Source organism: Acanthochromis polyacanthus, chromosome 20 (genome assembly GCF_021347895.1).
Source record: "Acanthochromis polyacanthus isolate Apoly-LR-REF ecotype Palm Island chromosome 20, KAUST_Apoly_ChrSc, whole genome shotgun sequence".
Taxonomy (NCBI): Eukaryota; Metazoa; Chordata; class Actinopteri; family Pomacentridae; genus Acanthochromis; species Acanthochromis polyacanthus.
The window spans coordinates 26,441,980-26,454,362 of NC_067132.1; the positions used below are offsets into that span (position 1 = coordinate 26,441,980).

Here is a 12,383-nt window from a genome sequence, read left to right on the forward strand (position 1 = left end):
CCCAAAGTGCTTCTGTCAACTAACATTAAATATTTACAATGAAAATAAAGAAAAACAGTAATTCCTCAGATTTCAGAACATATGAAAATCAACAGGCTTTCAGTCTAAAGTGCCACTTGTGTCAACTAACATTTCTATTTACGTTATTAAATGACAAAAAAGTAAATCCTCACATTTTAGAGATTAAAGCCAGCACCTCTACATCTACCGGGCTACACAGTGACGTAGTGGTTAGCACTTTCGCCTTGCAGCAAGAAGATCTCTGGTTCGAATCCCGGGGTGGGCCTGGGATCTTTCTGCATGGAGTTTGCGTGTTCTCCCTGTGCACGCGTGGGTTTTCTCCGGGTACTCCGGCTTCCTCCCACAGTCCAAAAATATGCTGAGGTTAATTGATAACTCTAAATTGCCCGTAGGTATGAGTGCGATTGTTTGTCTGTATATGTCGCCCTGTGACAGACTGGTGACCTGTCCAGGGTGTCCCCTGCCTTCACCCGAGTCAGCTGAGATAGACTCCATCACCCCCCGCGACCCTAATGGGGATAAAGCGGTGGATGAATGGATGGACCTCTACATCTGTGTTATTTTACTTTCTCGGAAAAATGCTTGAAATCCGCCATACCTGTCTGAATCCAGGCTTGATCAGTTCCCTTGGTTTGAAAAAGCAGGCAAGGGAAGCAAAATAAAGCACCTGCCTCACTGCATCCTGTCCAGGCCGTTTGCATTTTTCAGAGAGATGTTTCAGGTCTCTGACCCCCGTTGTTGTCCACAGAACTTCACTGCCAACACTTTGAAAAAGCAAGCAGGGAAAGCAATACAGAGCATTGCTAACTTCACATCCAGCTAGCCAGCTGTGTTTAGCATAACACAGGCGGGAGAAGCCCCGGGTGGAACTCCGTCCACGGTCATTTGCCTGCTGCTGGATTTGTAAATCAGGTTGCTCCGGTCCCAGCTCCTTTATCTTTTTTTTTCCTCCAGCAAACGCCTTGTAAAAGGATTGTTTCGTAAAGAAACAACCGAATTTTCTTTTGCTGCCGCCATCATCTTCTGTCTTGTTGTTGTGGTCTGTCTGTCTCTCTCCGTATGTGTCTGTGTACGCTGCCAGGGGTGACTTTGATTGACAGGTATCATGAATCAATCAGATCAGATGAAAAATGACCACCCAAACGCACTGATTCGCCAGGGACGCAGAGAGCTGCGCCCGGAGGACAATCTTTAAGTAACCAATTAGAGACCAGTATTAAGTCACATGAAAGCCAAAAGTTTTAGAATGTACATACACACTCATTTGGCAGGCGCCCCTCGCTATTGAAATGTGTAAAACAACCCCGAAAAAAAACCCAATATGGAATGGAAAGGCTTAAAAAAATAAAAATGAGACCCATTGTATGAGTGAACACTGTGCAGATGTGTTAATTACTTTAAATACGTATTTATGTTTACTGTGTCAATACCTTTTTCACAAAATCTTGATGGGGGCGGCGCCTGAGCGCCCCCTATTAACAAGCCGCCACTGTTCAAGAGCATGATGTCAAATTGGCAGATGCTAAATATTAAACAGCTTCTCCTTCTCCAACCTTGTTTCTGCCACTCTAACAACTTGCAACAGCCATTTTATATATTTTACACTGCTAGCCTGGGCTAACAATTGTGGCTGGATTGTGTTTTGCTTGATGTGTTCACAGCCTATCTGGTTGTAAAAGTGAATATGAAAGGAGGTCTGAGATGCCGGTGCTGCAGCGACATCCACTGGAGTAGAATGTTGTCATGTGGAGCCTTCAACTCAAATGTCAGGAAATTGAAATAATCATGGGTTACCTAGTGTCCTGTTTTTAATCATCTGTTATCATTTTCATGCACTGTCATGGGCTGACTGAGACAACCAGGAGAAACCAAACTCCTTAGTAGAGCAGAGTGACCAGAATGTACCATGTTGTCCAAAGCGGAGGGGTGATTTCACTAGTACTGCAGAAATGTTGTTTTAGCTGCCCAGTAAAAAGCCAAAAATCATATTTGTGTGTCACCTGTGAGCCGCTGCAGTCAGATAATTAGCTACACCTGCTTTCAACTGCACACACCTGTGTCCATTTCATCGACAAGGTAGGAAGGGACCACTTTAAAAGACACCCAGAGGTGCTCAAGTGCATTACTGACTGGTTCAGTTCTCTGCTTTGGACAGCTGACAGAGGTGGCTGAAGGCATGGAGTTTCTCTTCAGGTAACTTTTAAGCTTCTTTTTTGATTAAATAGTGTTAAAATGTATTTTTAGACCATAATGTAAATTGGATGTTTTGTCTAGATGGTTGCTGTTGGCTTTGCTAGCTGTTGGGAGACATCATATAAATGGTAAGCATGCTTAAAGGAGGTTACTTCAGTGGTTCTTAGTTGAATGCATTGACTAAAACATTGACTTGATAGCCTACAGTACTGGATTGGCTGAGGAACGTGAAGATAAGGAAGTGCCAGTTGAAGACTATCAATCACATTCAAGTAGTTTAAACACTGGAGACCAGTCTTCACAGAACACTGGGCTACTTGGTGATGATCCAACCTCCAGAGACTATGAGGCAAGTAGTTACAACACATCCCTGTTAATTACAGCATTAAACTGAAACATTACAAAAAAAAATCAGATATCCAGTATTCATCCATTTATCTTCCACAGGTGGCAGACTATGAATCTCCTGAACTGCAGCCACGAGGATACCACCTACCAACCTCAACCAAGCCAAAACCTTGGGAAACCCACAAGCCCTCAAAGCCGACCTGCCCACACAAGAAGCCCACAAGGCCATATAAGCCAACTGCTGGTCCATCGAAGCCATCTACAAGTCCACCATGCCCACCCAAGCAGCCCTCAAGTCCACCCTGCCCATATAAGCAGCCCGACTGCCTGCCCCAAGGGCACCCGAAGCCACCCTACCCATATAAGCATCACCCAAAACCACCCTGCCCATACCAGCAGACCCAGAGACCTCAGCATCCTCAGTCGCCCAAGCAACCCCACCAGCCCCAGGGACATCAGTGGCCCCTGGTGCCTCCTCAATGGCTGCCAGTGCCACATCTCCCTCAGAAGCCTAAACTGCCACATCTACCCCAGGTTTTTGGCCACCGGCCTCAGGTGCAGAAGTACCGGGTCCCATGGCATGGCTACCGCTACAAGTTTCCGCGGCCGCATTACCCGGTTGTGCATCCAGGATACCTGGCCAAGAAACGCTACAGTTGAGCCACAGAACAGTGAACTGCTGCTCAGGCTTCAAGTAGGTAAGCTGTGATCAGTTGCATGTTAAGAGGAAAGTCAAAGTATTAACTTTGACTTTCTCCCAGGCATGGCATCACCATTTCTGTAATAATTCCACATGAGCAGTGGACTTGGCGTTTTGATTTCTAAAAGCTAATGAAAGTGTTCAAATTTAATTTTAATCCATGTTTTTGTGTTGTAGGCAATGCTGAAGTTCCTAAACCTACCAAACCACTATACTTTCTAATTAAAATACTTTAAACTGAACTGGATTTGTCTGACCTTTTCTTGAGTGTTGTGGAGGTGTGTATTGCTTGAAAGGGACCATTTCAATCTACTGTTCACTGTTGAAATCAATTTCCTGTCTGAGTTTAGGTAGAACTCAGATACTTGATTATCAGGTTTGCACTGCATAAACTACAAACATGCCTTTTGGTTGCACAGCTGTTTCAGATTTAGTCTCAAGGTTGGTACACTTTGGCTGTGTCTGAAATCGCATGCTAACGTACTACATTATCAATGAGTATATACTGTATACTACATACTAAAAGTTTGATTAGAATGCTGACAGTTTACGCTGTAGTATACTAAGTTTCCCATAATGCATTTCAAACCTCTGACGACAAAAACTGGAAGTACGACTATCAAATGTCTCGGCTGAATGCCGGCTTCAGGTGTTTTTTTTTTCTTTTTTTTTTTTTTAGAACTCTAACAGTTGCATAATGTGGCAATTTCAGGCCGGCACTCCTCATGCAGTTATTAGCCAGATTATGCGAATCGTTTCAATAGACCCTTTAATGACCCACGTCACGAATGATGTCACCGCTTTAGCTGGAGGCAAAAGAGGCGGCCGTGACCAAAAGACTGAGGGACAAGGCTCCATCAACTTTTCTAAAATGTTGTCCTGCTGTGTTTTTGGATGCCAGAATAGGAGGAATGACATTGGCAAACGCAAATTAAAGTTTTATAGGATTCCACCGAACACGCGTGCTCAGACGGAACGAAGACAGTTGTGGGTAAATGCACTGAGGCGAAAAGACTGGACAAAGACAAACGGCTGCAGTCAATTACAGCCATTTTCAGTACAAAAAATCACTAATATTCTATTTGTAAATAAAATGACGAGAAATACAGGGAATATTGGACGCGCATCGCAAGGTGCATTTCCTTGAAAACGACCGATTCGTGGATTTTATACCGACTTCAGGACATGTTATGGACAAAATAGTTTACTGGCTTGTGTCGTCTGGATGTCCAAGGTTGGATTATGGCCGTTTTTTGTGGAATATTTTTTTTTGTGTGTGTAATAATAAACCCGGAAATGTGAGTCGCGCTGTGTACGTTAAAGCCGTGTACAGAGAAAGGATGGATATTCGTTGTTTGTCGGAAAAATGTGTTTATATTACCCGCTATGGTAATCACATCTGAAAGTGGTTTATACCGGCAGATTCATGAGAATCTAAGCTTTCCATCGGCGTATAGTGTTTATATAATCGCGTTTGCAGCCTTCGGACATTCTTTAAATTCCTATGCAAATTAGTAAGTGTACCGCCGGCGGGACACTGAAGTTTAACGGGTTAAAAATGCTCGAGTTTGCAGCGCAAACTAAATACTCCCAGTCCCGCTTGACTTCTCGCTCCGCTTTTGCCTCCAGCATAAGCCCCGCCCACAAAAAACGTCACAATGTTTGTAAACAAATAAAGGGTCTATAGAAGCTGCAGGTAGCTGCTACTTGTTCTGTATGCAAAACGAGCTGCTGCTAGCATTCAGTAACACCTTTTGAGGCGTCTGACAAATTTAAAAAGTTGGTCAGAAAACGCCTATTTCTCAAATCTGTGGGGTGATTAGGATGACTACTTTACCACATAAAATAAAAATCGCCCCGGTCTGGCCACATCCTGCGGAGGCTTGCATTTCGGTGGATAGCTCGCAAAGCATTATGGGGCAGTTGAGTATGACTAGTGTGGTCACCGCGCATACTTAAAAATTTTCGGGATATAGTATACATCCGGGTATTTCTCGCGTACTCAGTCTTTTCATACTATCTAATGTGAACGCACTACATACTTATTTTGACATCACACTTAGTATGAGTAGTACGTTAGTATGCCATTTTGGACACACCCTTTGTGAAAACACCCCAGTGGTTGAATTTGGACTGACAGTATGAGACTAAACCTGCAGGCAGTGATTTGAAACCTGATTCCAAAATGGCCTCGGTTCTCACTTCAACGGTTGCTAGCATGGGCAGTGTGTTGAAGGTTCTACAGCGTTGGTACGTGTCCTAAACTTTCAACTGCAGAAGAATTAAAATTGCACAAATTGATTTGGTGCTGTCGAGGAAAAAGACTAACCTTATTTGCTCTCGTTGGCTGCAACAAGTACAGCTACTCTTCCTGGAGTCACAATGGAACAAAACCTACTATACACATACCCACACTTTTTCTAGGATATGTTATTTGGGCAGAAGGTTCAAAGGATTTAAGAATCATTTGGTCAAAATATAGTTGTACTTCAACTGGCATCACTCTCCTTGCAAGAACTTCACATTTGTTTTGTCTTGTCACCTGACAAGATTGTTGCTACTTTAATGTGCTACACAAAAACTTGTCTTGCACTACTTCCCAGTGTCAAATCTAATTGCCAAGCTTGAATATTAGCATGCACATTGCTATAGTAAGCTAATGGTTCATTGAAGTTAGCTCCCTGTGAAACTAGCCCTCCAGCCTAACAGGTCAGAAGTGCCTACCCACAATAGTGTGAAAGTACAGGCCATTGTTTAGCCACTGCCCCAAAACTGAAGTATTTACAAAGGATTCAAGCACTCTATAAATGTCCCAGTCCAATCTCAAAGATCAGGGTTGATAAGGGCCTTTTTTTTTTCACAGACTGGTATCGGCACTGTCCTAAGCCCAGTCCATTTTTAAAAAAATGTCTGCTGCAAAAGCTACTGGAATTTAGAGATGCTGTCCTTGTAGACCCCAGTAAGTCTCAAACACAGGATCTCTGACCACGTGTTAAACCCCCACAGCGCTATGTGCTTATTGCCAACGTAACAGCCTGTAGTCCAAGTGACCGCTTCCTCTGGTTGCTACAGTATTAAGCTACGGATGAGTAAGATAAGCAACTAGAAACTGCATCTTATCTACAATACCTGAAGTATGTATGATTCAAGAGCATGATGTCAAATTGGCAGATGCTAAATATTAAACTTCTCCTTCTCCAACCTTGTCTCTCTAACGACTTGCAACAGCCATTTTATATATTTTACACTGCTAGCCTGGGCTAACAATTGTGGCTGGATTGTGTTTCGTTTGATGTGTTCACAGCCTATCTGGTTGTAAAAGTGAATATGAAAGGAGGTCTGAGATGCCGGTGCTGCAGCGACATCCACTGGAGTAGAATGTTGTCATGTGGAGCCTTCAACTCAAATGTCAGGAAATTGAAATAATCATGGGTTACCAAGTGTCCCGTTTTTAACCATCTTTTATCATTTTCATGGTCTGACTGACACAAGCAGGAGAATCCAAACTCCTTAGTGGAGCAGAGTGACCAGAATGTACCATGTTGTCCAAAGCGGAGGGGTGATTTCACAAGAACTGCAGAAATGTTGTTTTAGCTGCCCAGTAAAAAGCCAAAAATCATATTTGTGTGTCACCTGTGAGCCGCTGCAGTCAGATAATTAGCTACACCTGCCTTCAACTGCACACACCTGTGTCCATTTCATCGACAAGGTAGGAAGGGACCACTTTAAAAGACACCCAGAGGTGCTCAAGTGCATTACTGACTGGTTCAGTTCTCTGCTTTGGACAGCTGACAGAGGTGGCTGAAGGCATGGAGTTTCTCTTCAGGTAACTTTTAAGCTTCTTTTTTGATTAAATAGTGTTAAAATGTATTTTTAGACCATAATGTAAATTGGATGTTTTGTCTAGATGGTTGCTGTTGGCTTTGCTAGCTGTTGGGAGACATCATATAAATGGTAAGCATGCTTAAAGGAGGTTACTTCAGTGGTTTTTAATTGGATGCATTGACTAAAACATTGACTTGATAGCCTACAGTATTGGATTGGCTGAGGAACGTGAAGATAAGGAAGTGCCAGTTGAAGACCATCAATCACATTCAAGTAGTTTAAACACTGGAGACCAATCTTCACAGAACATTGGGCTACTTGGTGATGAGCCAACTTCTGACTACGAGGCAAGTAGCTACAACACATCCCTGTTAATTATAGCATTAAACTCAAACATTACCAAAAAAAAAATCAGTTATCTGGTATTCATCCATTTGTCTACTACAGGTGGCAGACTATGAATCTCCTGAACTACAGCCACGAGGATACCACCTACCAACCTCAACCAAGCCAACACCAAAACCGTGGGAAACCCACAAGCCCTCAAAGCCGACCTGCCCACACAAGAAGCCCACAAGGCCACATAAGCCAACTGCAAGTCCATCGACGCCATCTGCAAGGCCACCATGCCCACCCAAGCAGCCCTCAAGTCCACCCTGCCCATATAAGCAGACCGACTGCCCGCCCCAGGGGCACCTGAAGCCACCCTACCCATATAAGCATCACCCAAAGCCACCGTGCCCATACCAGCAGACCCAGAGACCTCAGCATCCTCAGTCGCCCAAGCAACCTCATCAGCCCCAGGGACATCAGTGGCCCCTGGTGCCACATTTCCCTCAGAAGCCTAAACTGCCACATCTACCCCAGGTTTTTGGCCACCGGCCCCAGGTGCAGAAGTACCGGGTCCCATGGCATGGCTACCGCTACAAGTTTCCACGGCCACATTACCCGGTTGTGCATCCAGGTTACCTGGCCAAGAAACGCTACAGTTGAGCCACAGAACAGTGAACTGCTGCTCAGGCTTCAAGTAGGTAAGCTGTGATCAGTTGCATGTTAAGAGGAAAGTCTAAGTATTAACTTTGACTTTCTCCCAGGCATGGCATCACCATTTCTGTAATAATTCCACATGAGCAGTGGACTAGGCATTTTGAGTTCTAAAAACTAATGAAAGTGTTCAAATTTAATTTTAATCCATGTTTTTTCTGTTTTAGGCAATGCTGAAGTTCCGAAACCTACCAAACAATTGTATTTTCTAATTAAAATACTTTAAACTGAACTGGATTTGTCTGACCTTTTCTTGAGCATTGTTGAGGTGTGTGTATTACTTGAAAGGGACCATTTCAATCTACTGTTCACTGTTGAAATCAATTTCCTGTCTGAGTTTAGGTAGAACTCAGATAACTGATTATCAGGTTTGCACTGCATAGACTTTAAACATGCCTTTTGGTTGCACAGCAGTTCAAGATTTAGTCTCAAGCCTGTACAGTAAGGTTGGTACACTTTGTGGAAACACCCCAGTGGTTGAATTTGGACTGACAGTATGAGACTAAACCTGCAGGCAGTGATTTGAAACCTGATTCCAAAATGGCCTCGGTTCTCACTTCAACGGTTACTCGCATGGGCAGTGTGTTTAAGGTTCTACAGCGTTGGTACATATGTCCTAACCTTGCAACTGCTGCAAAATTAAACTGGTACAACTTTATTTAGTGCGGTCGAGGAAAAAGACTGACGTAATTTGAACTATTCGTATTCATTTGCTCTCCATTAGCTGCGACAAGTACAGCTACTCTTCCTGGAGTCTGAGTGTAACAAAACGTACTATAAACCTACCCACACTTTTCTAAGAATCACTTGGTTAAAATAGTAGTTGTACTTGAATTGGCATCACTCTACTTGCAAGAACTTCACATTTGTTTTGTCTTGCCACCTGACGATTGTTGCTACTTTAATGTACCATACAAAAACTTGTCTTTAATATTTGCATGCACATTGGTATAGTAAGGTAATGGTTAAATCATTTAAGTTTGCATGTAGGTTGCTCCTTGTGAAACCACTAGCCCTCATGCTCCTAAACAGGTCAGAAGTGACTGCCCACAATCCAGTGTGAAAGTACAGGCCATTGTTTAGCCACTGCCCCAAAACTGAAGGATTTAAGCACTTTATTAATGTCCCAGTTCAATCTCAAAGATTAGGTTGATAAGGGAATTTTCACAGACTGGAATTGGCACTATCCTAAGCCCAGTCCATTTTTTTAAAATGGCTACTGGAATTTAGAGACGCTGTCTTTGTAGATCCCAGTAAGTCTCAAACACAGGATCGCTGGCCATGTGTTAAACCCCCACAGCGCTATGTGCTTATTGCCAATGTGACAGCCTGTAGTCCAAGTCACCACTTCCTCTGGTTGCTACAGTATTAAGCTACGGATGAGTAAGATAAGCAACTAGAAACTGCATCTAATCTACAATACCTGAAGTATGTATGATTCAAGAGCATGATGTCGAATTGGCAGATGCTAAATATTAAACTTCTCCTTCTCCAACCTTGTTTCTGCCACTCTAACAACTTGCAACAGCCATTTTATATATTTTACACTGCTAGCCTGGGCTAACAATTGTGGCTGGATTGTGTTTCATTTGTGTTCACAGCCTATCTGGTTGTAAAAGTGAATATGAAAGGAGGTCTAAGATGCCGGTGCTGCAGTGACATCCACTGGAGTAGAATGTTGTCATGTGGAGCCTTCAACATAAATGTCAGAAAATTGAAATAATCATGGGTTACCAAGTGTCCCATTTTTAACCATCTTTTATCATTTTCATGGTCTGACTGACACAAGCAGGAGAATCCAAACTCCTTAGTAGAGCAGAGTGACCAGAATGTACCATGTTGTCCAAAGCGGAGGGGTGATTTCACTAGTACTGCAGAAATGTTGTTTTAGCTGCCCAGTAAAAAGCCAAAAATCATATTTGTGTGTCACCTGTGAGCCGCTGCAGTCAGATAATTAGCTACACCTGCCTTCAACTGCACACACCTGTGTCCATTCCATTAACGAGGTAGAAGGGGAAAGCTTATAAAGAGATCCAGTTGTCGCAGTGACTCGCTGTTTTCTGACAGAGTTTACTGCTAACTGTGGCTGAAGCCATGGGTTTTCTTTTCAAGTAAGTTGTAAGCTTTATTGTGTTTGATTACCTTCAGTAGTTTTAAATTGCAGAAGAACATTAACAATCTGTAAATTTCTGATTAAAACATAAAATAATTTGGATGTCTTGTCTAGATGGTTTCTGTTGTCCTTACTAGCTGTCGGAAGACATCCAGTAAATGGTAAGACTGCTCAAATGAAATTCCTTCATTGGTTGAATGCATGGACTAAGATATTTGCTCAACAGCCTTTTGGGTCTGTTGACGAACTTGAAGATAAGGAAGTTCCAAGTGAAGATTATCAATCAGATTCAAGTATCTTTCATTCTGGGAATGAATCTTTATGGAACACTGGGCCACATGGTAGTGATATTTCAACCTCGAAAGACAATGAGGCAAGTAGCTACAACTCACCACGAACTGTCAACTACCAGCCTGAATCTGCAACATGAGAGCAAAATAGACATGTGCAAGATATTCAGTATTCATCCAGTTATCTTCCACAGTCACAGGTAGCAGAGTCTGTTCAGCAGTGGTTGACGAAGGCCCCCCAGCGACAGCGGTTGCAGACAAAGGCCCCCAGCGGCGGCGGCAGCAGAAGCATCTGCCGACGGAGGCCCCCAAGAAGCAGCATCAGAAGCAGACGACGGAGGCCCCCAGAAGCAGCATCAGAAGCAGACGACGGAAGCCCCCCAGAAGCAGCATCAGAAGCAGACGACGGAGGCCCCCCAGAAGCAGCATCAGAAGCAGACGACGGAAGCCCCCAGAAGCAGCATCAGAAGCAGACGACGGAGGCCCCCCAGAAGCAGCATCAGAAGCAGACGACGGAAGCCCCCAAGAAGCAGCATCAGAAGCAGACGACGGAGGCCCCCCAGAAGCAGCATCAGAAGCAGACGACGGAAGCCCCCCAGAAGCAGCATCAGAAGCAGACGACGGAGGCCCCCCAGAAGCAGCATCAGAAGCAGACGACGGAGGCCCCCCAGAAGCAGCATCAGAAGCAGACGACGGAGGCCCCCCAGAAGCAGCATCAGAAGCAGACGACGGAGGCCCCCCAGAAGCAGCATCAGAAGCAGACGACGGAGGCCCCCCAGAAGCAGCATCAGAAGCAGACGACGGAGGCCCCCCAGAAGCAGCATCAGAAGCAGACGACGGAGGCCCCCCAGAAGCAGCATCAGAAGCAGCATCCGACGGAGGCCCCCAGAAGCAGCATCCGACGGAGGCCCCCAGAAGCAGCATCCGACGGAGGCCCCCCAGAAGCAGCATCCGACGGAGGCCCCCCAGAAGCAGCATCCGACGGAGGCCCCCCAGAAGCAGCATCCGACGGAGGCCCCCCAGAAGCAGCATCCGACGGAGGCCCCCCAGAAGCAGCATCCGACGGAGGCCCCCCAGAAGCAGCATCCGACGGAGGCCCCCCAGAAGCAGCATCCGACGGAGGCCCCCCAGAAGCAGCATCCGACGGAGGCCCCCCAGAAGCAGCATCCGACGGAGGCCCCCCAGAAGCAGCATCCGACGGAGGCCCCCCAGAAGCAGCATCCGACGGAGGCCCCCCAGAAGCAGCATCCGACGGAGGCCCCCCAGAAGCAGCATCAGACGGAGGCCCCCCAGAAGCAGCATCAGACGGAGGCCCCCCAGAAGCAGCATCAGACGGAGGCCCCCCAGAAGCAGCATCCGACGGAGGCCCCCCAGAAGCAGCATCCGACGGAGGCCCCCCAGAAGCAGCAGCAAGAGCATCTGGAGCACCTGCCGACGGAGGCCCCCCAGAAGCAGCATCAGAAGCAGACGACGGAGGCCCCCAGAAGCAGCATCAGAAGCAGCATCCGACGGAGGCCCCCCAGAAGCAGCATCAGAAGCAGCATCCGACGGAGGCCCCCCAGAAGCAGCATCAGAAGCAGCATCCGACGGAGGCCCCCCAGAAGCAGCATCCGACGGAGGCCCCCCAGAAGCAGCATCCGACGGAGGCCCCCCAGAAGCAGCATCCGACGGAGGCCCCCCAGAAGCAGCATCCGACGGAGGCCCCCCAGAAGCAGCAGCAAGAGCATCTGGAGCATCTGCCGACGGAGGCCCCCCAGAAGCAGCATCAGAAGCAGACGACGGAGGCCCCCCAGAAGCAGCATCAGAAGCAGACGACGGAGGCCCCCCAGAAGCAGCATCAGAAGCAGAC

At 46.0% G+C, this 12,383-nt stretch overlaps 1 protein-coding gene across 2 annotated transcripts in view; it reads right to left on the reverse strand.

Annotated features, from left to right (window-relative positions):
- The window catches only part of LOC110967595 (C-C motif chemokine 20-like), a 117,822-nt gene extending 109,157 nt beyond the window's left edge, over positions 1-8,665 (reverse strand). The window contains exon 1 of one of the 2 annotated variants that reach the window (XM_051940045.1): positions 8,661-8,665. The gene's annotated coding sequence lies outside the window, so the exon portion shown is untranslated. Of the gene's footprint in view, positions 1-5,436; positions 5,442-8,660 lie in introns of those variants that run through there. The other variant, XM_051940044.1, reaches the window with a different exon arrangement.
- Between the last annotated feature and the right edge of the window lie 3,718 nt (positions 8,666-12,383).